The sequence below is a fragment of the Aquarana catesbeiana genome, linkage group LG08 (assembly GCF_042186555.1).
Source record: "Aquarana catesbeiana isolate 2022-GZ linkage group LG08, ASM4218655v1, whole genome shotgun sequence".
NCBI classification, from domain to species: domain Eukaryota; kingdom Metazoa; phylum Chordata; class Amphibia; order Anura; family Ranidae; genus Aquarana; species Aquarana catesbeiana.
Window position 1 is genome coordinate 170,314,574 of NC_133331.1, and position 27,078 is coordinate 170,341,651.

General features: G+C 39.2%; 1 protein-coding gene and 1 pseudogene across 1 annotated transcript in view; one reads left to right on the forward strand and one right to left on the reverse strand.

Moving 5' to 3' along the window:
- Positions 1-27,078, reverse strand: part of CDH23 (cadherin related 23) — a 1,935,615-nt gene that overhangs the window by 1,011,159 nt on the left and 897,378 nt on the right. The gene's annotated exons all lie outside the window — the stretch shown is intronic.
- Positions 3,425-3,543, forward strand: LOC141107016 (5S ribosomal RNA; annotated as a pseudogene).

The following is a 27,078-nucleotide window of genomic DNA, read 5'->3' on the forward strand; positions in this document are numbered from 1 at the left end:
AGCCCAAATGTGAGAAAGGCCAAGATTCGGGCTAAAGTTGTGAAAAGTCTGCAGAAGAATTTTGGGGTACGGCGATCCAAGGATCAACTGAGGAAACGATGGTCAGACCTGAAATTGAGGGAGCAGGATCAGGAAACTGCTTCTAAAAAGTAAGTAATTGTCCTGTGTTTCTATTATTATTATTACGTTCTGCTCCATGTGTTTTTCTTTACTGTTGTACAGTTTAAAATGTCAACTTTCAGGTTCGTGGGCACAGTAATCATTCGTGGTAAACATTGTTCGTTTGCCCACTAATGCGATGTTTTTGGCAGATACAGGTTAACTACATTTGTTCAGGCCTATTTGTAATCAAAGAAGTATAGTACATTGTTGTCTAGATGGGTTTGTAACTAGAATGAAAATGTAAATTTGATTCAGTGTAAGGAGATGACACTCAGCAGCTGTTTACACATCTGGATGCAGGAGCACTAGTGTGGGACACCAGAACAAACTTTTTAGGGTGTCCCACACAGGTGTTCCAGTGGATACTAGGGATGTCTCCATTTGTGAAAATTGTACAAAAAAAGGGTAAGTATTCCAGCTTTAGAAAAGGAAAAAAAAATGTCTTCAGCTTGGAACTCAGGGACCCCCACCTCCTAAAGAAGGGGAAATACCAACACCACAACCAGAGGATGTGGAGGAAGGAGAGGTTTATGAAGTGGGCGAAATAGTGAACACAATAGGCGAGTGTCTCAGACCACAGCTTCAGGTAATAGATGTATCCCTGCATATTTATAATACATGGTGTGTTTATTTATTTTAGGTGATGTGGATGTTGTGGAAGAAGAAACTCATTTCACAAGTGCAAGTGCACACGTCCTCATCAGGGAGATCATGGTGTGCAATTGAGATTTACAGAAGATCAAGGAAGACATCAATGATGTTGAAAAAAGACTCAAAAACATCACTGATGTTTTAGGCAGAATCTAAAACACACCTAAATTCTTCCATTTGTTGATATTTTTAAAATTTTTGAATCTTTCTTGAAGTATATTGAAAGCCACATTTTGAAGATGCACACAGTGTGTCAACATGTGCTATCTGTCATCACGGGATATCAATGTACGCGTTTTGTGGGTGCAACCCCTTCCTCGCAACTAAAGTATCTGAGAGGAAGGGGTTGCACCCCCGAAACACGTCCATTGATCCCCCATGATGGGAGCTAGCACATGTTGACATTAGGCATGGGATCAGGAGGGAAATTCCCATTTTGACTCTCAATTTGTGTGCATCTTCAAAATTTGAACATGCCTGTTTAACACAAAAAAGGCTTTCTTTTCATACATCAGGGGACACAGAGCCATAGTAGTTACTATGTGGGTTATAAGCCACCTTCAGGTGATGGACACTGGCACGCCCTAAGACAAAAAAGTGCACTCCCTATATAACCCCTTCCATTACTGGGAGTACCTCAGTTTTTTCACCAGTGTCTAGGTGTGTCTTTCTGGCTGAATTGAATGGTACCCGGGCCTTGTGTCCGAAGAAACAAGGTTTTTGCCGGTAAATGCTTCTCTTTTAAAAGCTGGACCCCGGAATCCAGTACTTTTTGGTATTAAGGCCATAAAGTTTACTGCTGGTGGTGCTATTGCCAGTCCAGGATTGTGGGTTCCCTCAAGGATCCCCAGCTCCTGAAGGTTTAATGGAACTCACTGTGAAGGGTGAAGATTGGGTCTGTTGGTTTACCACAGAAAACCCTGCGGCGGGAAAGGTAAGTGGAGTTTTTCTAACAATTTTTTAAAATTTTCTTATGATTTGTCTCCTTTAAAGTAAATGTTGTTATGCCTAAGTGTCACTACTGGGGGCTGTATGGAGCACATACCTTCTCATGGTTTGCTCAGAGAGCATGCTGTGTCACAAAAGCAGCAGACTCTTTTTTCCAGCCAGCAGGCAGACCTCTGGTAAGTTTGGGGGGGTTTGCTTCCTCCAGACACCCCCACCTGGGCTGAACTCTTCCCTTCTTCATGAGGCTGAGTATAAGGGAGAACTGAAAACAATCGGCAATGCAGTTTTCTTTCACAGCCCCTACATGGGGCGGCTTCCTGGTCTCCTCCACGCCATGCCTCCCTTACTCACAAGCCGATCCAGTCGAATTGGAGGCCCATGCTTGCACGGGAAAACTCTTTTTGAAAGATAAAGGAGGGGTGGTGCGATGCGAGGTGGGGGCAAGGCTTAGCGTGGCGTTGGCGTCCTCCATCATGAGAGTTTTTTTTTTTAAAAATCAATTTGTGCAGATTGCAAAATTGTCGCAGAGACATGAGAGCAAAGGGAGCATGAAAGAGGTTGGTGACAGGCATTTCCTGCTTAACACATTTACTATTTGCATGAGGCTGTGCATTAATAGCATCGGCAATGGCTGGACTATTGCTCAAGCAGTAGATGCAATTTCTTCCGATAGTACCTCTGCTTTGTGCATCAGGCTAAGGTCAGAAGGGGGGGTTAAAACACCCCCAAAATAGAGCTAAAAGGGTCCCCCTCAAACTCTGGAAAGCCTACTCATCTCTACAAATGGCATCTTCCCCTGAGAGGGAGTGGCTGGTCAGAATGAGCATCAGGGCCATGAAATGTTTGCAACTGTTTTCAACATTGCAGCCCCTGTGTATTTTACCAAAAGATCTTTTTTCCCTCAGCCATGATGGGTTTAAAAAAAAAGTTTAGCGACTTTAATCGCACAGGTTCTCTTCCATTGCCCAGGACCCTCAAACTGAGGAACTAGGGGCGGGAGAAGACGAAACCCCTCAGGGGACTGTGGTGAGGCTGATGACTCCTCTTCTGGAGGTGTCAAATGTGGCAGAATCAGCTGGTTTCAATCTTAAGATTGATGGTGCAATTTCTTGTATGGTCCACTCCACATTTATGCTCCCTTAACTGAGTGTTTGGGTTCTCTAAAGCCTCCTCAAACTGTGCATGCCTTTTCCTGTCCATTTATTGTTGGAAAAGCTTTTTTGTATCTGAGAGGATCTCCCAGATAAACATTATTTTTCCTCCTAAAAAAGTTTTTTACACTTTATCCTATGGTGGAGGAAATTCACTAAGTAGAGTATACCAACAATTAACGCTGATATATTCTCTGTGGATAAGAGCTTTTGTTCGGCAGACAATGCTCAAATGCTTAGACATCCATCGGATAAAATGTTGGAATTTCTGTTAAAAAAAAACAAAAAAAACCCACTTTTTTTCTCTGGCAGATTGATCAGCCTGCGCTGACAGTAATTGCTTAATCATTGAGAACAGTTTAACAGGTGTTCAGGTATCCTGCTCAGCAGGCCCAGGATCTGGCATCTTTATGTTTGCAATAATTGCTTTGTGAGTTTCTATTGTAGAACCTCCACAAGGTCCTCATGCAGGTGCTTGCTTATAAACTAGCCAAACGCACAACTGCTGAGATGCCTACGGCCACATCACCCTGAAAGCGCCCGATCTCGTCTGATCTCAGAGGCTAAGCAGGGTTAGGCCTGGTTAATACCTGTATGGGAGACCGCCTGGGAATACCAGGTGCTGTACATGGTTCTGTGCACATTGTTGCTAACACAAACAGCTAAACGCATGAGTGTGGGAAAGCACGTCAGCGGAGGATAAACTTCCTTTCACCATGCAGAAGCTCCTGGCTAGTCTTCCTTTTGTGGTGAAACAGCTATTTGAGAATGTTTGGATAATTCATCCAAAGAAATTCTAGTGGGAAAAGTACCCCCTTTTGCCATTTAAGTAAAGGAGTAAAAATATTTTCATTTTTAAAGCATCAGCCTCCAGGCAGTCATGATGGCTTCCGCCGTCAGGTTCAAAAGGTAATCCTCAGAATTAACCCCAGGGACAAAAGAGGTCTTGGGGGAGGAAACCTACAAGATACTGAAGCTTACGAGGAGGTGCCCCACTCGCTCAATAGGGGGAATACTTTTGCAGTTCTCAAGGATCTGAAAGGAAGATGAATAGGGGATTTCCTCAATAGCTCCAAGGTACAAGCTGGAGTTCCAAGAGTTCCCGTCTCCTTGTTTTTTTTCTCAGATCAAAATGTTCCTAAGGATCCAGAGAAAAAGTAGTCTCTCTCTCTAGCATTGGACCACTTTTTTTTTTTTTGGCAAAAGTGGTCATGGTGGTCCCCATGTAAGAGCAGAGGTTGGGTTTTGGTTAAATCCAAATGGACATTCTCGATCTCAAAGATCTAAACTTTTCCCTGCTCACCAGAAATTTCTACGCTTTGAGGTAGAAAATCTTCATTTCCAGTTTGTAGCTCTACCTTTTCAGGCTAGCTACTGCACCTCGAGTGTTTATAAAGATCCTGGCTCCTTCTTTAGCCAGGTTAAGGGCTCAAAGTATAACAATACTAGCCTACTTAGACTATCTACTCTTGATAGATGAATTGGTAGCCCGTTTAAACCAAAGTCTGGTCACCGCAGTCAGCTACCTGGAATACTTTAGGATGGATCCTCAACCTAGAAAAATCCTTCTTAAACTCCATCAAGGAGATTGCAGTACTTAGGGCTGATCATAGATACAGTCCAGAAAAGGGTATTTTTGCCCCAGGAAAGAATCTTTTCCTTAAAGGAACTGATTCGGTTGGTCAAAACAAAGAAGAATGCTTCTATTCATCTTTGCAGGAGTTTATTGGGAAAAATGGTGGCTTCTTTTGAGGCCATTCCTTATGCACAGTTTCATTCAAGACTGCTGCAAAACAGTATCCTGTCAACTTGGAACAAGAAGGTCCAAACTCTGGACTTCCCAATACATTTATCCGACAAAGTGCGTCAGAGCCTCAATTGGTGGTTAAAATCCAAAAATCTTCAAAAAGAAAAATGCTTTCTACTGGTTACCTGGAAAGTAGTAACAACAGATGCCAGCTTTTTGGGCCGGGGAGCAGTCCTGGAAGAAGCATCTGTCCAAGGGAAGTGGTCCAAATCAGATATCAGGAGAGAGGGAAATTTGGCAGGACTTTAAGGGTGCCAACGAAAAAGGGGGAAAGTCATACAATGCTCGACAATTGGTGTGTATAAATTAAAGATTTTATTATCACATACAAAACAGGATTAAAATTCAAGTAGGAATTATGCGCACATGTTCAAGGATACATCTAGAAATTTTTACAAAACAGATGATAAAATGTAATCACTCGATAGTAGCATTAGAGTGATTGTCCCGACATGTTTCGCCACTCTGGGCTCATCAGGGGACGTTTTAAAAGAACAATAGATGTAACACTGCATATAAAAATAAGATACAAGCATTGTGTTCGTTTGGAATATAATACAAGATAATAAAAAAACAAAATCATACAAATACAAAAACATGTAAATACAATAGGGTATGCTGCCGACCGCTAGGTCCATCAGCAAGAGCTCACCCATATGCAGGTCTCATACCTGTGATTCAAAGTTGAGAAACAAATGAAATCATCCCTGAGTGATGTACTTAATAAAGTTTCATAGGAGGCCCAGATGAGCTTGTCATCAGTTGGAATCTAGCCAAAAAATTAGACGTGTAAGATGTGATTGAATTAAGGTGTATGTAATTACTCAAGGGAGGGTGGGGGGAGGGGAAGAAAGGGAGGGAAGAGGGGGAAGGGGGGGGGGAGAAGAAGGAAAGAAAGGGAAAAAGGGGGGAGAAAAGGGAGGGGGAGGAGGAAGAGAAGGGGGGATAAAGGAAAGGCGAAAGGAAAGTGGGGGAGAGAGTGGTGGGGGAGGAGGGAAGGCGGGGGGATTTGGGAAAAGGGGGGAGGGTGGATGATAATGTGAAGGGAAGAACCGGGATGTTGTGAGGAAAAAGGCGAGTAAAAAATATGAAAAAAATGTGAAAAAAATGTGAATAAAAAAGATCTGAGAGACGGATAAAGGTCCGAAGCAAAAGGTGATATAACTGAGCAGAGGGTAGTGTGGGATGGTTAATACATGTCCAAGGAAAAAATGTTTACTTACACTCATGATGGTAATAAAAATGTGGAAAAGCCAAAAGGTACCAGAATTTGGGGACCAATATCTATGGGGAAGATGTATAAAAAAATAATAATAAAGTAAAATAAATAACGTTTTGGAAGAGTTTTTTTTAAATAAGGATACGGAACTGTTTAATTTAAGAAAAGAACAAGATAAAAAAGAAAAAGAGCATTGTTAATGTTATAAACTAGTAGAAGGATAATTGGGTCATCTTATATATGAAGGTGACCAAAACTTGCTGCAGATCACCTGCCCTCCTCAAATGTTGGGGGGTAAAGTTACCAACACAAGCGGCAGCAGGTAAGGAAATATATAGACACTTAAGTAGTGAACCTCAAATCAGTAAAAAGATAGGAAACTAAATGAATATACCAGAAAATAAGGAGAGAGCCAGCAAGTTTGCAGCATGGTTCGCCTTTAGAGTGTCTGGCAGTTTAGTATGGTGTGGAAGCACTATATGTAGGGAAACAGACAGGTGCCATGTAATTGGCATCTGACGTCACACACGAGCCGCCGGCAGGGACACCGCAAGGCACATGCACAAAAAGTCACAAAGGATGAAACAAAAATCACAAATATTACAATTCCCATGCTGCAACGCGGTTCGGGGGCAGGGAGGGAGATAGCGCAGGAGGAGCTGACATAGCCCAATCAGTGGGCGCGCGTCTCTTCAACCTCCGCCGCACACCGAGCTAGAGGCAGCACGGGAAGAAGGGAGGCATCGGAGAGAAAATCAAGAATGCTAAGTGCAAGGGAATTGTATTACAATTAAATGAAATAAAACTAATGTGATTACTGTTTGAAATGAAATGGAATATAGGGACGAGAAAATAAATGAATAAATAGATAAAGGACATGTGTGTGGTTTGAGAATGTGTGGGGAGTAAGTGCATAAATTAAACACTATGGGGGGGGGGAAGAGTCAGAGAGGGAAGGTGGATTGGGCATATTGGGGAGGGAGATGCGATGGAGCCAAGCAGTCGGCGGACACCACACGAAACACATGAAAAGAAATAAAGCAAAGCCAATAAGGCAACCTAGACAAATAATGAAATAAAATAAAGAATACAAATTTTGTTGAATAAATGATTGGGCTATGTCAGCTCCTCCTGTGCTATCTCCCTCCCCGCCCCCGGACCGCGTTGCAGCATGGGAATTGTAGTATTTGTGATTTTTGTTTCATCCTTTGTGACGTTTTGCGCATGCGCCTTGCGGTGTCCCTGCTGGCGGCTCGTGCGTGATGTCAGATGGCAAGTACATGGCACCTGTCTGTTTCCCTACATATAGTGCTTCCACACCATACTAAACTGCCAGGCACTCTAAAGGTGAACCATGCTGCAAACTTGCTGCCTATTAGGTACAGTTTCATACTAAACCTCTCTCCTTATTTTCTGGTATATTAATTTAGTTTCCTATCTTTTTACTGATTTCAGTTTCACTACTTAAGTGTCTATATATTTCCTGCCTGTGTTGGTAACTTTACCCTCCAACATTTGAGGGGGGCAGGTGATCTGCAGCAAGTTTTGGTCACCTTTATATATAAGATGACCCAATTATCCTTCTACTAGTTTATAACATTAACAATGCTCTTTTTCTTTATTATTTTGTTCTTTTCTTAAATTAAACAGTTCCGTATCCTTAAATAAAAAAAATCTTCCAAAACTTTATTTATTTTACTTTATTATTTTATACATCTTCCCAATAGATATTGGTCCCCAAATTCTGGTACCTTTTGGCTTTTCCACATTTTTATTACTATCATGAGTGTAAGTAAACATTTTTTCCTTGGACATGTATTAACCATCCCACACTACCCTGTGCTCAGTTATATCACCTTTTGCTTCGGTCCTTTATCCGTCTCTCAGATCTTTTTTATTCACATTTTTTTTCACATTTTTTACTCGCCTTTTTCCTCACAACATCCTGGTTCTTCCCTTCACATTTCCACCCACCCTCCCCCCTTTTCCCAATCCCCCCCGCCTTCCCTCCTCCCCCACCACTCTCTCCCCCACTTTCCTCCCCCACTTTCCTTTCACCTTTCCTCCTTTCACTTTCCCCCCCCCTCTCTTCCTCCTCCCCCTCCCTTTTCTCCCCCCTTATCCCTTTCTTTCCTTCTTCTTTCCCTCCCCTCCCCCTCTTCCCTCCCTTTCTTCCCCTCCCCCCACCCTCCCTTGAGTAATTACATACACCTTAATTCAATCACATCTTGCACGTCTAATTTTTTGGCTAGATTCTAACTGACAAGCTCATCTGGGCCTCCTATGAAACTTTATTAAGTACATTACTCAGCGATGATTTCCTTTGTTTCTCAACTTTGAATCACAGGTATGAGACCTGCATATGGGTGAGCTCTTGCTGATGGACCTAGCAGTCGGTAGTATACCCTATTGTATTTACATGTTTTTGTATTTGTATGATTTTGTTATTTTATTATCTTGTATTATATTCCAAACTAACGCAATGCTTGTATCTTATTTTTACATGCAGTGTTACATCTATTGTTCTTTTAAAACGTCCCCTGATGAGCCCAGAGTGGCGAAACATGTCGGGACAATCACTCTAATGCTACTATCGAGTGATTACATTTTATCATCTGTTTTTAAAAAATTTCTAGATGTATCCTTGAACATGTGCGCATAATCCTACTTGAATTCTAATCATGTTTTGTATGTGATAATAAAATCTTTAATTTATAAACACAAATTGTTGAGCATTGTATGACTTTCCCCCTTTTTCGTTGGCACCCTTCAAGTCCCGCCAAATTTCCCTCTCTCCTGATATTTATAAACAGGGATGTTGGTGCCGTATACTTGCCATTGCCACCCACCCATATTACTACTCTATGGTCCAAATCAGTGTTGACATTGCCCATAAATATTCTAGAGATTTGGGCAGTACGCCTGGCTCTAAAGGCCTGGACGCTCAGACTACGGAATTATCCTGTCAGGATCCAATCCGACAATGCCACAGCTGTGGCTTATATCAATCACCAAGGGGGCACGAGAAGGCCCAGAGAGAGGTGAATCATATTCTGTCTTAGGCAGAAAACAACATCCCTTGCTATATCAGCAGTTTTTATTCCAGGGATGTAGCATTGGCAGGCGGACTACTTGAGTCACCAGCAATTGTTCCCGGGAGAATGGTCCCCTCACCCCGACATCTTTCTGTCATTATGCCAAAAATGGGGAGTTCTGGACGTGGATCTGTTTGCGTCCAGGTTCAACAACAAGATCGACAACTTTGTGTCAAGAACAAGGGATTCGATGGCATACAGAACAGATGCCTTGGTCTTTCCATGGGATCAGTTTTCACTGATCTATGCGTTCCTCCTGTTCTGCTGCTTCCGTGTCTCCTACGCAGGATCAAGCAAGAGGGAAAGGAGGCGATTCTGGTGGCCCCAGTGTGGCCCAGGAAATCTTGGTTTGCCGAGATCATAAGGATGGCGGTAGGGGACCCTGCCCCTGTGGCCAGACCTTCTCTTGCAAGGTCCGGTGTTCCATCCTACCTTGCAAACATTAAACTTAACAGTTTGGCTATTGAGACCCACATTCTAAAGGACCGTGGGCTGTCAGCTTCAGTAGTTTCTACCTTGGTTAATGCTAGGAAGCCGGCCTCCAGAATCATAAAAAAAGAGCCATATTTGATTATTCATAAGGATAAGGCTGTATTGCGGCCTCATCCTAATTTCCTACCGAAGTTAGTGTCAGGTTTTCATTTAAACCAGGATAGTGTTCTGCCTTCATTTTTTCCAGAACCTTGTTCTGTGGAAGAAAAGCCTCTACATTCTCTTGATGTGATGAGAGTGGTCAAGGTCCTTTTAAAAGCGACTGCTCAGATTCGTAAAACAGATGTTTTGTTTGTGTTGCCAGACGGTCCTAAAAGAGGACAGGCGGCATTGAAATCTACCATTTCTAAATGGATTTGTCAAGTGATTGTTTAAGCTTATGGTTAAAAGAGGAAAATTCCTCCTTTTCATATTAAAACGCACTCCACCAGGGCTGTTAGTGCTTCTTGGGCAGTGCATCACCAAGCCTCCATGGCACAGATCTGCAAGGCCGCAACTTAGTCTTCAATCCATACATTACCAGATTCTATCAAGTAGATGTATAAGGTCACGAGGATATCGCCTTTGGGCGCAGTGTACTGCAGGGTGCAGTATAAGTCCTCTAGTTTCTTGGTGCCCTACTTTTGTTGTGTCTCCCTCCCTTCAGTTGGCATTGCTATGGGACATCCCACATAGTAACTACTATGGCTCTGTGTCCCCTGATGTATGAAAAGAAAATAGTATTTTTAAAACAGCTTACCTGTAAAATCCTTTTCTTTGAAGTACATCAGGGGACGCATAGGTCCCTCCCTTCTTGGTATGCACGTGTATTGCTTTGCTACAAAACTGAGGTACTCCCAGTAGTGGGAGGGGTTATATAGGGAGTGCACTTTTTTGTCTTAGGGCGTGCCAGTGTCCATCACCTGAAGGTGGCTTATAACCCACATAGTAACTAGTATGGCTCTGTGTCCCCTGATGTACTTCAAAGAAAAGGATTTTACAGGTAAGCTGTTTTAAAAATCCTATTATTTGTACTGTCAAAACCAAAAATTTTATTACAAAAATATGTTGGTTTGTTCAAAAACCACCCTTTTCTAAAGCACATGTGAATGTGCACAGAGTAAAACGTTTTCTACTCAACAATGTGTGGCTTCTTATTTCAATGCTCAATAGCAGTTTTTGGACTAAGTTGGTGTTTACAGTGACAGTGGGTGTTATTTACTAAAGGCAAATCCACTTTGCACTACAAGTGCACTTTCAGTACAGTTTCAAGTGCAGTTTAAAGTGCACTTTTGCAGTGCACTTGGAGTGCAAAGTGGATTTTCCTTTAGTAAATAACTCCCACAGTGCTTTATAATTTGCAACAATCAGGCCATTTTTGTGACTCCCAAAAATTAATTCATGGTGCTGAAAATGATGAATATTTTTATCAGTAATGCATTACATACATTAACAACAAAAACAAGGTGTGTGTGTAGCAGACCCACAACATAATAGTTCACTGAAGAAGAGATTGTCACCTCATGTATCAAATAAATTACATTTGCACTATTGAAGAAAATGGCCAAAAAGAAAAGCCCATTGGATAACCTAGGTGACAGCTAAAAGAAACACAAACAGTAAATCAAAGGAAATTTTATTTCAGTTTAACTAAAATATCTATTTTTAAAATGTTTCTTAAACATTTTCTGGCATATCAATGGCCGCCCTACTCGCAAAGTACTCAACATACTTCTGTCTTACTTCGTGAGCGCTTTGGGGGGGCAAGCCAAGATGGCCAGCTTCAAGCGCCGTCAGGGTTTCTCCTTGAAGTCCGGCCTCAGGCCCAACTGAGGCCACATAGTTCATTGAATTTCTCCTTAAATAGTTTTGAAGAATGCAGTATGCAAGGATTATATGGTTAAGTTAATATTCCGCCATGTTGATTGCCATAAGGAATAGGTGGAACCGGCTGGCCATTATCCCGAAAGCATTCTCCACCACTCTTCTGGCTCTGGCCAGCCGGTAGTTAAAAACCCTCTGGTCCGGGTTGAGGGTCCTTATGGCTTCAAAACAGTCAGCTGGTCAGAACGAACTAACAGAAAGCACTGAAAAACAGAAAGGCCTGAGAAGAGCGAGCTGAAAATCAGAAACGAGCGGACAAGAACGCACTGAAAATCAAATACGTACTATAATAATATGCACTGAAAACCAAATGCGAACTGACTACACGCACTGAAAACCAGATACGAACACACAAGCACAAACTGAAGAGCAGTAATGATCTGAAAAGCACGAGGCTGAAAAGCGTGAACCGCCTCTCACCAAACTTCTACTAACACGAGATTAGCAGAAGGAGCTGTTAGAGAAATTATACTTTAAATGTCAGTTATGAAAAATGCCATTTTGTTTATCATGGCCTAGAAAATAATCTATGATTTAGCTATAGACTAGTGATAATATGGAGTCAGCACTATTTAGACTCAGCAATATTTAGGTTAGTGATAAGATGCTTAGACTTGAAGTTTTTTTGAATACATCCTGTATTTTTGTGTTGGCTTGGGGAGTTTTCCAAGTCAGTATCCTGTAACCATTGTGGATGAAGATAACAGTCTGTAACAGACACTTCCACCTTTCCTGTTGTGTCCAGAATAAAGTTGAAAATACATGAGACTGGGCATGTTTTAAGACAGGAAAGGGGGGTGTCCAGGGCTTATAAAAAAGACATGTACCACAGTATTTTCCTTAGAAGTGACGATGACTGCATGAACATGTAATGCAATTCATTTCTCTTGCATATGCAATAAATATTATCTTGATTCCCAAGGACGGTCTGAGACGGTGATTTCCGTAACAGGAGCCCAAAGGGTGGCGCACTGGATATTGAACTTCCCTTTTATAGTGTTTCGTACGTGTTGTACGTCACCGCATCCTTGAGGTTCGGAATTTCCAACAAGATTTGTGTGACCGTGTGTATGCAAGACAAGTTTTAGCTAACATCCATCGGAAAAAAAACATGGATTTTTTTGTCAGAATGTGCGATTGTGTGTGCGCGGCGTTATGGTATTCGTGTGTTCTGCCAAATTTTTTGCCTGTTCGGTATATTCTGGTGCGCACCAAACCTGGGGGTGTTCGGCTCATCCCTAGTACTAAGTACCGCTTTGAGATATCCCCAGTGGACCCTGTCGAACGCCTTCTCCGCATCCAAAGAGAGGAGAAGAGAAGGCATTCAGGAAGGGTCAGCCTGGGAAATCAGATTAATAAGACGTCTGGTGCCGTCAGGAGCTTGTCGACCAGGTATAAAGTCTATCGGGTCCGGTTGAACAAGGTAAGGCAATATTTTCTGTAGTCTTGCGGCTAGAAGTTTAGCATATATCTTGATATCGGTATTGAGAAGGGATATGGGCCTATAATTAGCGGGGCTAGTGGGATCTTTGTTAGGCTTAGGTATTGTAACAATCACAGCTTTTACCATTTCAGGAGGAAAGGTACCAGAGGAAGAAGCGAGATTGAAGACATTTTGAAAGTGAGGGGCAATTTCTTTGGAGAGATGTTTTGTAATATTCATTTGAGAATCGATCATCTCCAGGGGATTTCCAGTTAGGTAATTTGTTGGTAGTTAGGCAAATTTCTTGGATTGTGAATGGTTGTGAGAGAGTATCAACTTGGGCAGTTGTGAGAGTGGGTAAATTAACTTTATGTTGGACCTCAGATTATAGAGATCATGTATGCCAGGTGCATTAGCCTGCCGGCACCGAGGATCTCCACCTCCACTTCAATCGAGAAGGATATCCTTGTCTGATTTCAAAGACCAGAGGACAGGTATTCACCAGCTCAAATCCACAGGTGAGGAAGACGCTAGTACCCTTAATAGGGTTTTCTTTCCAGACACCGTCCTGAAGTTTAACCCCTCAGTGTAGATAAAACAAGGGTAGACTTCATAGTGTAGATGTATTCAAAGGTTTTATTTTTAAAAAGTCACTAATATTCACAGCACTTTATCACGGCAGACGTTCACAGCAAACAGAAAAAAACTTAAAACTGTAAGCTCCAAATAACATGGCAATCGGCAGGAACAAAAAAAGCGGATAAAAAACTAGCTTCAGTTAGCATAGAGGCAGCAGAGGATCAAACCAACTGACTGCAAAGGAATAGAACGTGATGGCGTCACAGCCACTTGCTCCACCTGATGGGTTTCCCCTCAACAGGCTTCCACTGGGAATGGAGACATGACCAGATGCCAGCACATCACGTTTATATACTCCAAGGGCAGGAAAGACAACAGAAGCAACATATCAATATCTTCCTCCCGTTGTCATCTAATAGAGCAGTTCCTTTTGTCAGTTAAAATGCTCTAAAATCAGCCAAAAAATATCTTCTATCTCCAAATTAAATTGGAGTAGGAGAAAAAAGAATAAAAATATATTAAAATTATTCAAATTTAAAAATATATATAAAAATAAAAACAAGATACAAGTTGAATATTGTTATAACATATATTAGCAATTCCCATATATAACAAACATTCTTGGTTTATGTTTCTCCTATTCCGTACATAAATTATTCTGTACATAAAATATGAGTATAAAGGACATATCTCTAGGTCGTGCAGCAGTCCAACCAGAAATAATATATACACCCATTCAATTAATAGTTCCCCATAGAAATTAACTCCCATATACAGAGTAAAATGGCAAGAAAGATTGAAACTTAATATACATACAATGTTATATTGATCCCTTCTTCCCTATATAGAGAAGATTAATATAAAATATTATTAATTAATATTTATTATATCCTCAAAGTGGGATGTCCTCATCCAACATAATTTAAAAAAAAAACTTTTTCTTCAAAAAATATAAAAATCATTATTATCTACTGTCAATATAACAATTGATATCCCATTCCACATTAAGTCCCAGAGGACTATAACTCTCAAATATCCACCTGGTTTCACGGCGAGAAACAAAATATTCCCTCTCCAATGGGGGGTAAATTTTTCTATTGCTATCACTTTCAGTAAGGTTGTATTTCTGTTGTGGTATAGTCTAAAATGTCTGGACACACTATGTCCAATGAAGCCTCTCCTTATATTACCTAGATGTTCACCTATCCGAATATTAAGAGCTCGGGTTGTTCTTCCAATGTATTGCAACCCACATGGACAAATAAGTAGGTAGACCACTCCCACAGTTCCACAAGTAATGAAATCTTTAATATTATATACTTTAGCTGTAACATTGGAAGTAAAAGAGTAGGTTTTAATGGTTTGGGAAGCCCTACACACCTTACATCTTTTGCATGGAAAGAATCCTTTAAGGTTGCCAAACATATTAATTTTGGGGGGCAAATCAATAGCACTGGGTGCCAGTTTGTCTTTTAAAGTCAAGTTCCTTCTATATACAATATTGGATTTATTAGGAAGGAGAGGACCCAGAATCCTATCCCCCTTGAGAATGTTCCAATGTTTCTTCATTATCCTATTCACCCACCAGTGCTGTGAAGAAAAAATAGTAATAAAGGCCCATTCATGGCCTTTCTTTTTTTTCTCGACCTGACTTATCTTGGGTTTAAGCAATTGTTCCCTTTCTACATGGCTACCTTCAAAAGGTCTTCTTCTAATGCATTGGAGTCATACCCCTTATCTTCAAAACCTTTTTTCAGTACTTTAGCTTGAATATAACAATCCTCAATACGCGAGCAATTCCTTCTCACCCGCTGAAATTGCCTTTTAGGTATAGCTTTGAGCCAATTTGGGTGATGACAGCTTCCAATAGGTATGTATCCATTCCTATCGGTTATTTTAAGAAATGTTTTGGTGTGTAATTGTCCTCCAGCCTAATTGTGAGATCCAGAAAATTAACCAAGGTCACACTGCATTCATATGTGAACCTAATGCCCCATTGGTTGGAATTAACCCTATTCATAAAAGAATCCAACGAATCTACATCTCCTTTCCAGAGAAAGAAGGCATCATCAATGAATCGACGCCAAAAAGTAGGCGGGGGCATCTCCATGAAAAAATATGGTCATTCTTACAAAATGCCATGAAAAGGTTGGCGAGGCTGGGGGCAAATTTGGCCCCCATCGCCACGCCAGTGCACTGTAGGAAATATTGCCCATCATAATAGAAAAAATTGGGTTCCATTGCAAATTTAAGTAATTTTAAGACAAATTCTCTAGTGGATTGTTATATAGTTTCATCTCTGGTTACAAAGTATCTAGCTGCCTGAAAACCTAAGTCATGGGGGATATTGGTGTATAGTGAGGAAACATCCGCCGTCACTAATAAGACATCATCCTCAACGTGTAACTGTGATATTTCATTAATAATCTGTAATGAATCCTTTAAAAACGCAGGGGTCCTTGTTACCAGTAGCTGTAGAAAAAAATCCACATATTTACCTACCCTAGAAGTGAGTGAGTCAATGCCACTCACTATAGGTCTACCTGGTGGTTGCATGGGATTTTTATGTATTTTAGGTAGGTAATAAATAATCGGCATTTTAGGTGCCAACGGAATAAAAAATTCCATTTCTTTCCTATTCACAATACCTTTTTTAAAATCCTCTTGGACTAAATTATTAGGTTGTTTTTTTATAACCAGAAGCGGGATCACGTTTGAGAATAATATAGGTGTCCCTGTCAGATAATAAACGATTCATTTCATCCAAATAGTCCTGTCTTTGAAGAAGGACAATGCCCCCCCCCCCTTATCTGCAGGGCGTATTATTAATTCTTTTTTCTCACAGAGAGTCTCTATTCCTTTATTAATGTCCATCTGGTTCTTATTTTTCCTTGTCAAAAGAAGTTTATTGAGTATACAATGTTATAAAGATACATAAAGTAAGTTTACAAGGATCTATAAAGTAAGCTCATTGTTTTACAGTAGGGTTTATATAGGTAAATATCATGAAATTTCAAATATTAAACATTGGGTTCACGTAAACCTAAATTAAAGATATATATCATTTCCTTAGTTACTTTTGTAGGTATTTAAATGATTTATACCTACTATACATATTGTTTACAAGTAGAGTGTATATAGGTCAAATAAATTCTGATAATGAGCTTTAATCGTAAGGTGGAGAAAAGGAAAGAGAAAGAAGAAAAAGGGTTGAAAGGTAGAGGTATGGTCCACAAGGTTGTCCCGCTCGTCAGTTTATTATTCTTTTTAGTTCTCTTTGAAGCCTTAGAATGGGTGTCTCTGTAAGTCATTTAATCTGTTACCATGGCAACAGGACAGAGTCATTGAAGTTTGACAGGAACTGTTGTTTTATCCAAGGATGCCAAAGTTTTTCAAATTTTGGAATTTGATTTTGATCGATGGCTACCATCTTAGCATGGGACATTGTATTATTCATTGTGTGAATTGTTTCTGCTAGTACCAATGTAGGAGATTTCCATGCCTTGGCCACTGTTTGTTTTGCAGCCGTTATTAGTTGGATCATAAGTTTGAATTGAGAGAGTGTTAACCATTCCGGTTTTAGATTAAGTAGAGTTAAATATGGATCTGGTTGTATTATTTTTTTAAATATTTTAGATGCAATCACGAAGACTTCCTTCCAGAAGGTTTGGATTACTGGGCATGTCCACCATATGTGTAAATATGTGCCTATTTCTGGGCATCCTCGAAAACAAAGAGCTGAGGTATTAGGTGAATATTTTGCCACTCTAGCGGGTACAAGGTACCAGCGAGTTAGGACTTTATAATTTGTCTCCAGTGCTAAGATGTTGGGTGAAGATGACTTAGATGTGAGCCATATGTTAGACCAGTCCGTGTCTTCTAAAGTTCGTCCCAGATCCTCCTCCCACCTCTGAACGTAAGAGGGTCTATTAAGATTTGCTACTCCATATAATTGATTATAAAGTGATGAAATTGTACCTTTAGCAAATGGATCTTTTGTACAGATTGATTCAAAAATGGATAATTGGGATAATGGTGTATCCCCCTTTAGGAATGGTGTATAGAAATTTTTGATTTGGAGATATCTAAATATCTCAGAGTTTGGTAGATCATATTTTTCTCTAAGCGATGGGAATGAAAGGAATGATTTAGATGCTATGAAGTCATTTAGTGTCTGAATGCCTGATGTTGTCCAAGCTTTAAAAGAATTTGGGTAGATCCATGCCGGATAAAAGGCCGGATTTCTGATAAAAGAAAGGAGAGGATTGTGTGGAGATTGTAACTGATATTTGGTTTTTAGTTTATCCCAGAGAGATAAGAAGTGTTTAGTTATGGGATTATGAATTTTAAAGCGGTCTTTAGGATCAAGCCATAATAAATTTGATATTAATAGAGGGTCATTTTCTGAAGCCTCTATAAATACTCATAATGGGAGTTCCTGTTTTGCATGGTATTTGGACAGACTGGCCAAATGTGCTGCTCTGTAGTAGTTAGTAAAATTAGGGTATCCCAGGCCTCCTTTATTTTTGGGAAGATGTAGTGTGTGTATAGGTATACGTGGTTTAGAAGAGCCCCATATAAACGAAGTTGCTCTTTTTTGTACTATTCTCAAAAAATAGGAAGGAATTGGAATAGGGAGGACTCTGAATAGATAAAGCAATTTGGGTAGAATAGTCATTTTGATTGCATTAATCTTCCCTATCCAGGATAAAGGAAGTTGCGACCATTGTTTTATTAGATTTGTGATCTGTCTTAATACAGGAGGATAATTGGTTGAGAATAAGTCAGAATGAGATGCTGTTAAATGAATTCCAAGATATGGGATTGATTTTTCTGCCCATGTGAATGGGAGTGCAGCCCTAGCTGGGATCAATTCCATGTTTGTGAGTGAAATATTAAGCACTAGGCATTTCTTAGGATTAATCATAAGGCCGGATAGGGCTGCAAATCCATCAAGAGCTGGTATTAAGTTAGGACCAGAGACCTGTGGTGATGATAGAAAAAGTAATATATCGTCTGCAAATATACATAATTTGTGTGTAATACCTCCTACTTCAATGCCAGTTATAGTTTGGTTTGTTCTGATGTATTGGGCCATGGGTTCGAGTATAAGGGCAAATAATAAAGGAGATAATGGGCAACCCTGTCGGGTACCTCTTTCGATATTAAAGGCTTCAGATTTGTATCCAGCATATTTTATATAGGCTTTGGGTTTATTATATAATGCTTTGATCCATGTTAAAAAGTGGGGTCCAAAACCCCATTTTTGTAATGAATATTGCATATATTGCCAGGATACTGTGTCAAATGGCCTCTTAATATCGAGAGATAGAAAACATAAAGGGATTTTCTGTTTTTTAGCAATATGTGCCAATAACACTGCCCTGCGTATATTATCGCCTGCCTGTCTATTTGGCATGAAGCCTACTTGATCTCTATGTATTAATTTTCCTATAATGCTATTGAGGCGTTTTGCTATTATTTTTGCTAATAATTTAATATTGAGGTTTAACAGAGAGATAGGCCGATAATTCACACAGGAAGTATCATCAGAAAGGGGTTTTGGGATCATACAAACAATTGCCATTAGTGTTTCTGGCCGAAAAGAATGTCCATCTAGAAGTTTGTTAAAAGTTTCAGTGAGAATGGGAGAGAGTATTTCTGAGAATGTTTTATAGTATAAAGCCGAGTAGCCGTCTGGGCCTGGTCTTTTGTTAAGTTTTAGGCCTTTTATGGCGTTAGCAACTTCATCTATAGTTATAGGCTCATCCAAACTGCTTTTTTGATTCTGAGATAACTCAGGTAAGGTTATTTTTGAGAAGAAGGATTCAGCCTCTGTAGGATTAAATTCATTGTTTGTCTTGTATAAAGTTGCGAGATGTGAGTGAAATTTATGGACTATTTTAACTGGATTACAAGTGTAAACATTTTTTGATAATTTCAAACGTATTGGTTTGAAAGATTTGTTAGTTGAATTTAATGCCCGAGCCAAATATGTACCTGGTTTGTTTGTATTCATGTAGAGATTGTGTTTGGGGCGTTTGAGGGTTTTATCAACTGACTCAGTGAGAAATAGATCGTATTCCAATCTAGATTTTTCCAGATGAGATTTTGTACTCTGAGATGGATTATCTTGAAATGATATGTAGGCTGCATTAAAATTGAGTTCTAGTTTTTTTGCTAGATTTTTGCTTTCCCGTTTAAATAGTGCCATTTGTCTTTGTATTGTACCACGCAAGACAGGCTTATGAGCTTCCCACAGTGTTATTGGGGAGATGTCTGTTGTATTATTAATTGATATGTATTCCTTTAAAGCTTGTTCAATGGCCATCTGATGTAGTGGGTGTTTGAGCATTATGTCCGGTAAGTACCACGTTGGGTCATGCGCTTTTGGTATGGCTGAGGCTATAGTAGTGTATACTGCATTATGGTCAGACCACGCAATCGGAATTATATCTGATGCGATAATTTCTGGTATCATTCCTATTGTTAGAAAAATATGATCTATTCTGGTGAAGGTTTGATGAGGGTGCGAGAAATAAGTGAATTTCTTTTTCATTGGGTTACTTTCTCTCCACGAATCTACCAGATTGTATTTGGAAAGAAGTTGAGAAAAAGGTAATCTAGAGGTTATTTTGGATGGTGTAAAAGGTGATTTATCTAGAAATGGGAGGAGGACCTGGTTCGAATCCCCACACATTATCACTGTTCCTATTTTGTGTGTATTAATCACTTGTAATATATGTGAGAGGAATGGTGTAGGTTGTTTGTTAGGAGCGTAGTAGGAAATCACCGTGATTGCTGTATCCATTATATAACCCATGAGTATCAGGTATCTACCTTCTGGGTCTTTAATTTCTGATGATAAGGTGAATGGTGTGGATCGGTGAAATGCAATTAGAGTTCCCCTTTGCTTGGTACAGGCAGAAGCCGTGTAAATTTGTTGATAAAAAGGAGAAATATATTTTGGAGTAGAATCTTTGGTGAAGTGTGTTTCTTGGAGGCATACTATGTGAGCCTTCTTGTTATGAAAAGTACGGAAGGCTTTGGTCCTTTTTTGAGGGACATTTATTCCCTGAACATTCAGGGAAAGTATATTCAGTGGTGCCATGGCAATAGATCAAATAGTTTTGACTTACTTTTTGTTATGCAGAGCTGGAGTAAAGAGTAAACAAAAAACATATGAGATTAGATGATACATTGTATAAATTATTTTTTGCAAGTAATCACAATTTACCCGTGAAAGAGAATAAATATCTCTCTCAGGGGAATAAGTGCCTTCGTCACACTCCCACATAATATGGTTGGGAGAATGAGGAGGGCTAATGGGGGTACACGGATCTTCCGATTACAGGAGAGAAGTGCTATGTCAAAAGACATCAAAATGATGTTTCATTAATTGGAGTGCAGAATATAGTTTTTGTTGAAATTATTTATTCCAGGGTGGTTGTATATGGTTAGTCTTGCCCTAGGCTAAATAATTCATTTAGAAAGGTACTGTTAATAACTTTGGTATTGATGAAGATAGTTTGAATTATTTTGGGATTTTAACCCTTTTAGAGTAAACAATTACATATTTTATTCATATGTAACTGTTTAGATATGTTAACTCATAAAATTGAGGTTGTATTGCTTCAGATTAGAATAAACAAAAACATAATTCTAGGAACTAGTTAGGTAATAATATATTTGTTTTAAGAAAAGAAAGAAAAAGCTTCCATTACTTCTGGATTATTGAACATATTTGTCCTAAAAAGTAATAAATCTATTGTTATTACCTGATAATATATAACTGAACAAGAATTTCCTTATTTCACTTATATATTCTAAGGCTATATGAATCAGAAGTAATAAGAAATATAACTGGAATGTAACATGATCCCACACAGTGTGTGACTATCAGAATGCAGTTACATTCAGTTATAAATATAGGTTTTTTATAGAGAACCATCTCTTAGTATAATAAATGAAGAGATATCAGGAATTAGGATGTCAGTCCATTGAATCTTCTTGGTCCATGGATGATGTGGCATAACGGCCTCTTTTGTGAGAATGATGATTCCCATTTTGTTCTGAAATTTTCTGGGTGCTGCCTGAAGTTGAAGATGATGCCATTCTTCTGCGTGTGGGGGTGTTGCTGCTTGTGGGTTCAGTCAGATTTAATTTTAAAAGGGTTTGTTGTAGTTCATCTGCTGATCTGCTTCTGTAAATTGTACCTTGGTAGTTAAATCTGACTGAAAAGGGGAAGCCCCATTGATACATAATGTTGTGGCGTTGCAGTTCCATTAGTTGGGGTTTCATGGATCTTCTTTTAGTAATAGTAAGTTGGGATAGGTCAGCAAAAATTTGATAATTGTGTCCTTGAAAATTAAGTTCCTTTTTTTCTCTTGCAGCAATTAGTATTTGTTCTTTCGTTCTGTAATAATGAAATTTTGTGATTATATCACGTGGGGGTCCATCTTTCTTTTTGGATGTGAGGGCTCTGTGTACTCTGTCCAGTTCTAAACGTTCAATAGGGATATCTGGCTTTAATTCTTGTAATAGAGCAGTAATAGTAGATTACAGGTCTGTCACAGTTTCAGGTACTCCCCTTATGCGCAAGTTTGAACGTCTGGCTCTATTTTCGTAATCTTCGAGCTTAGTTTGAAGTATTAAATTTTCTTTTTTTAATTGTTCCAATTCTGTTATATTTTCTTGGGTTGTAATTTCAATTTCATCCATTTTTATTTCTAAGGCTGCGGTGCGGTTTCCCAGCTCTCTTATTTCTTTGGTTAGGCTTTTTGTTATTTGGTCTGAGGTTTGTTTTAAAGCCTTATGAAGCATCTTTTCAAACTGTAATAATATTACTGGGGATGCTGAGGAGGCTTGTGGAGAAGTTTGTGAGAGGATTTGTTCTGTATCTGACTCAAATGGAGAGTCTTGCTGTGACATTTTCTGTCTGTGAGAGCGCCCTGATGCTGTATCTTGTGAGGTGACTGGAGCTGCTTCAGCTGCAGTGAGTGCCTGTGAGCTCTTTGTGAGGTGATTTTTATTTCTGCCACGGTTTCCTCCCAGTACCATATTTCCTGCCCAAACTTTCACAGTTTGTTCCCTGGGGCAAAAAGGTTCAAATGGATACCTTTTGAGCCTGCAGGCTCCGCTTTGTCCTTCTCTTCTCTCCGCAGGGGTGTGGAGCTCTAACAATGCATGTCTGCTCCGCTAGGCTCCGCCTCCTGCCCCCCCTGGTTCTTATTTTTAAAATGCATTTTTTGTAAGTCTTGTAGCACCAAGTTTTTGAAAACCATGATACTAGGAGCTGGCTTACCTGGCAGATTAAAAAGGGAAGCATTTCTCAATCCTGTGCAGTTCCGTTTCCCCATCGTTGTTATTTGGGAGAGATTGTGTTCCACCACTCACCTCCATATTTTCAGCCCCTCCCCTATCATTACTATTGTTATCTTTATATAATTCCTGCCACCTGAAAACGCCTCCTGGGATATAGTCTTCCTGGAAAGATACTTGAAGGAGAAAATGATCCCTAGAAGTTTGCGGTGGCATGTTTATCCAGATAAAGGGGATCAGGAGCCCCAGGAATGGTTTCTTTATTTTAATGGTGTGGGTCTTACTTTTTTGGATTTTTTGTTATCCAAAAAACGTAATAAAGCTGCTAGATTACAGCAAGAGATCAGTGAAATAAAGGAAAAACTCTCACCATATAGTAAAGAAGGTTTATATCAGATTTATACTAAAGAGAGATTATGATAGAGGAAGAGGAGGAACAACGGATAAAAAAGAGGAAAAAATATCTTAGAGACGTTGAGGATTATAAAACCAATAACGTTTTCAAGTGGCAGCAATTATATAAAGATAATAGTAATGATAGGGGAGGGGCTGAAAATATGGAGGTGAGTGGTGGAACACAATCTCTCCCTGTCCCAAATAACAATGGTGGGGAAACGGAACTGCAGACTCCTACATACCAGGACATAGGACCACGGATAGGGAGAAAAGGACGCTCTGCATATCAAGGGAAAAAACCAATTAAAGTTCCGAAAACCTATTCAGACCCCGCAAATAATTATTACCAACATTCCCCCACCAATTATTATCAAAAAAATCAGAGTAGAATACAGGCTTTAGGCTCCAACAGAGATCACAGAGGGACTAGACCTCCTTACACCCCACGGAATTATAGCAATCAATATTCTCAAGGTAAATCACATATGGACTATACAGGGAGATATGAGGATCCTTTACAAAGGAGACCATATTGGAATGAGCAGCAGGGGGGGCCTTGCAACTCCCCCATTCCTCCCTGGAGATATGATATTCCGGTAGAAAATCAGTATAACTCCCTTCGGGAACAATATGATAGTGATTGTGAAGAAGGACAATTCATAAATAATTCTGAACTCCATAGGAATTATGATTCTGAGCCGTGTACGGGACCACCTAATACAGCCCCACTCAGAAATAAACCAGAGAGTTTTTTAGGAAAAAAACAAAACAAAAAAGGAAGACCAAAAGAGGATGCAGGGGAGGGAAACAGATCACCCAAAAAAAGAAAGAGATAAATAATGAGGGTATTTTTAATTTAAGTGGTGTAGTTTTAACTGAAACGGAACAGAAAACGTTAAATTTAGGTCTTAAATGTGCTCCCAGACAAGGACTTAATAAACTTCAAATGTTTATAGACCTACAGAAATATATGAGGAAACTAAGCATCAAGCGATACTTTTTATCAAATCCCATTGTCAAAAATTCCGAGTCTCAGGCAAATAATACTACGAGGATTACTAAGGGGACAGGATTGAGAAATGCTTCCCTTTTTAATCCGCCAGGTAAGCCAGCTCCTAGTATCATGGTTTTCAAAAACTTGGTGCTACAAGACTTACAAAAAACGCATTTTAAAAATAAGAACCAGATGGACATTAATAAAGGAATAGAGACTCTCTGTGAGAAAAAAGAATTAATAATACGCCCTGCAGATAAGGGGGGGGGGGCGCTTCTTAAAAGACAGGACTATTTGGATGAAATGAATCGTTTATTATCTGACAGGGACACCTATATTATTCTCAAACGTGATCCCACTTCTGGATATAAAAAACAACTTAATAATTTAGTCCAAGAGGGTTATAAAAAAGGTATTGTGAATAAGCAAGAAATGGAATTTTTGATTCCGTTGGCACCTAAAATGCCGATTATTTATTACCTACCTAAAATACATAAAAATCCCATGCAACCACCAGGTAGACCTATAGTGAGTGGCATTGACTCACTCACTTCTAGGGTAGGTAAATACTGTATGTGGATTTTTTTTTCTACAGCCACTGGTAACAAGGACCCCTGCGTTTTTAAAGGATTCATTACAGATTATTAATGAAATCTCACAGTTACAAGTTGAGGATGATGTCTTATTAGTGACGGTGGATGTTTCCTCACTATGCACCAATATCCCCCATGACTTAGGTTTTCAGGCAGCTAGATACTTTTTAACCAGAGATGAAACTATAGAACAATCCACTAGAGAATTTGTCTTAAAATTACTTAAATTTGCGATGGAACACAATTTTTTCTATTATGATGGGCAATATTTCCTGCCAAATTTGCCCCCAGCCTCGCCAACCTTTTCATGGCATTTTGTTAGAATGACCATATTTTTTCATGGAGATGCCCCCGCCTACTTTTTTGGCGTTGATTCATTGATGATGCCTTCTTTCTCTGGAAAGGAGATGTAGATTCGTTGGATTCTTTTATGAATAGGGGTTAATTCCAACCAATGGGGCATTAGGTTCACATATGAATACAGTGTGACCTCGGTTAATTTTCTGGATCTCACAATTACTAAGGCTGGAGGACAATTACACACCAAAACATTTTTTAAAATAACCGATAGGAATGGATACATACATATTGGAAGCTGTCATCACCCAAATTGTCTCAAAGCTATACCTAAAAGGCAATTTCAGTGGGTGAGAAGGAATTGCTCGCGTATTGAGGATTTTTATATTCAAGCTAATGTACTGAAAAAACGTTTTGAAGATAAGGGGTATGACTCCAAAGCATTAGAAGAAGACCATTTGAAGCTAGCCAATGTAGAAAGGGAACAATTACTTAAACTCAAGATAAGTCAGGACGAGAATAAAAAGAAAGGCCATGAATGGGCCTTTATTACTACTTTTTCTTCACAGCACTGGTGGGTGAATAGGATAATGACGAAACATTGGAACATTCTCAAGGGGGATAGGATTCTGGGTCCTCTCCTTCCTAATAAACCCGATATTGTATATAGAAGGAACTTGACTTTAAAAGACAAACTGGCACCCAGTGCTATTGATTTGCCCCCCAAAATTAGTATGTTTGGCAACCTTAAAGGATTCTTTCCATGCAAAAGATGTAAGGTGTGTAGGACTTCCCAAACCATTAAAACCTCCTCTTTTACTTCCAATGTTACAGCTAAAGTATATAATATTAAAGATTTCATTACTTGATGAACTGTGGGAGTGGTCTACCTACTTATTTGTCCATGTGGGTTGCAATACATTGGAAGAACAACCCGAGCTCCTAATATTCGGATACATCTAGGTAATATAAGGAGAGGCTTCATTGGACATAGTGTGTCCACACATTTTAGACTATACCACAACAGAAATACAACCTTACTGAAAGTGATAGCAATAGAAAAATATACCCCCCATTGGAGAGGGAATAATTTGAGGAGACATATTTCTCGCCGTGAAACCAGGTGGATATTTGACCTCCAGAGTTATAGTCCTCTGGGACTTAATGTGGAATGGGATATCAATTGTTATATTGACAGTAGATAATAATGATTTTTATATTTTTTGAAGAAAAAGTTTTAAAAAAAAATTATGTTGGATGAGGACATCCCACTTTGAGGATATAATAAATATTAATTAATAATATTTTATATTAATCTTCTCTATATAGGGAAGAAGGGATCAATATAACATTGTATGTATATTAAGTTTCAATCTTTCTTGCCATTTTACTCTGTATATGGGAGTTAATTTCTATGGGGAACTATTAATTGAATGGGTGTATATATTATTTCTGGTTGGACTGCTGCACAACCTAGAGATATGTCCTTTATACTCATATTTTATGTACAGAATAATTTATGTACGGAATAGGAGAAATATAAACCAAGAATGTTTGTTATATATGGGAATTGCTAATATATGAATTTGTATAAAAAATTGCGCCAACTCCTAAAAAACGAAATAGTGAAGCAGCCAACACAACAATCTGACTATTGTGAATGTATGAAGTGAAATAAAGTGTGGCGCTACTAAAGGTAGTGATAATAATCAAACAGCAGTGATATCTAAAGGGAAGGTACAAGGCCCTGGAATGTATACCAGTTAGACTAGTGATGGTCTAATAGAGTGTGTAGAGAGATATCTCTCCAAAAAACATCACAAAACAAGTAAGCAAATAAACAAATAAATAAAAAATGTGAAAACAGATACATACGGTTAAAAACAAATCTATATCCAATGTATCAATTATGGGTGGAATAGCACATTTTAAGAATAACTCAAAGATAAAAATGAAGAAAACATCAATGTGGTGTGCATTAACCCAAAAATGGCGTGTTCATCAAGACAGTACCCTGGTATGAAGCCATGGGTCAATTAAAGTAGTGCATATGTGCAAATATTTAATGTCCGTCACTGTGCAGTGGG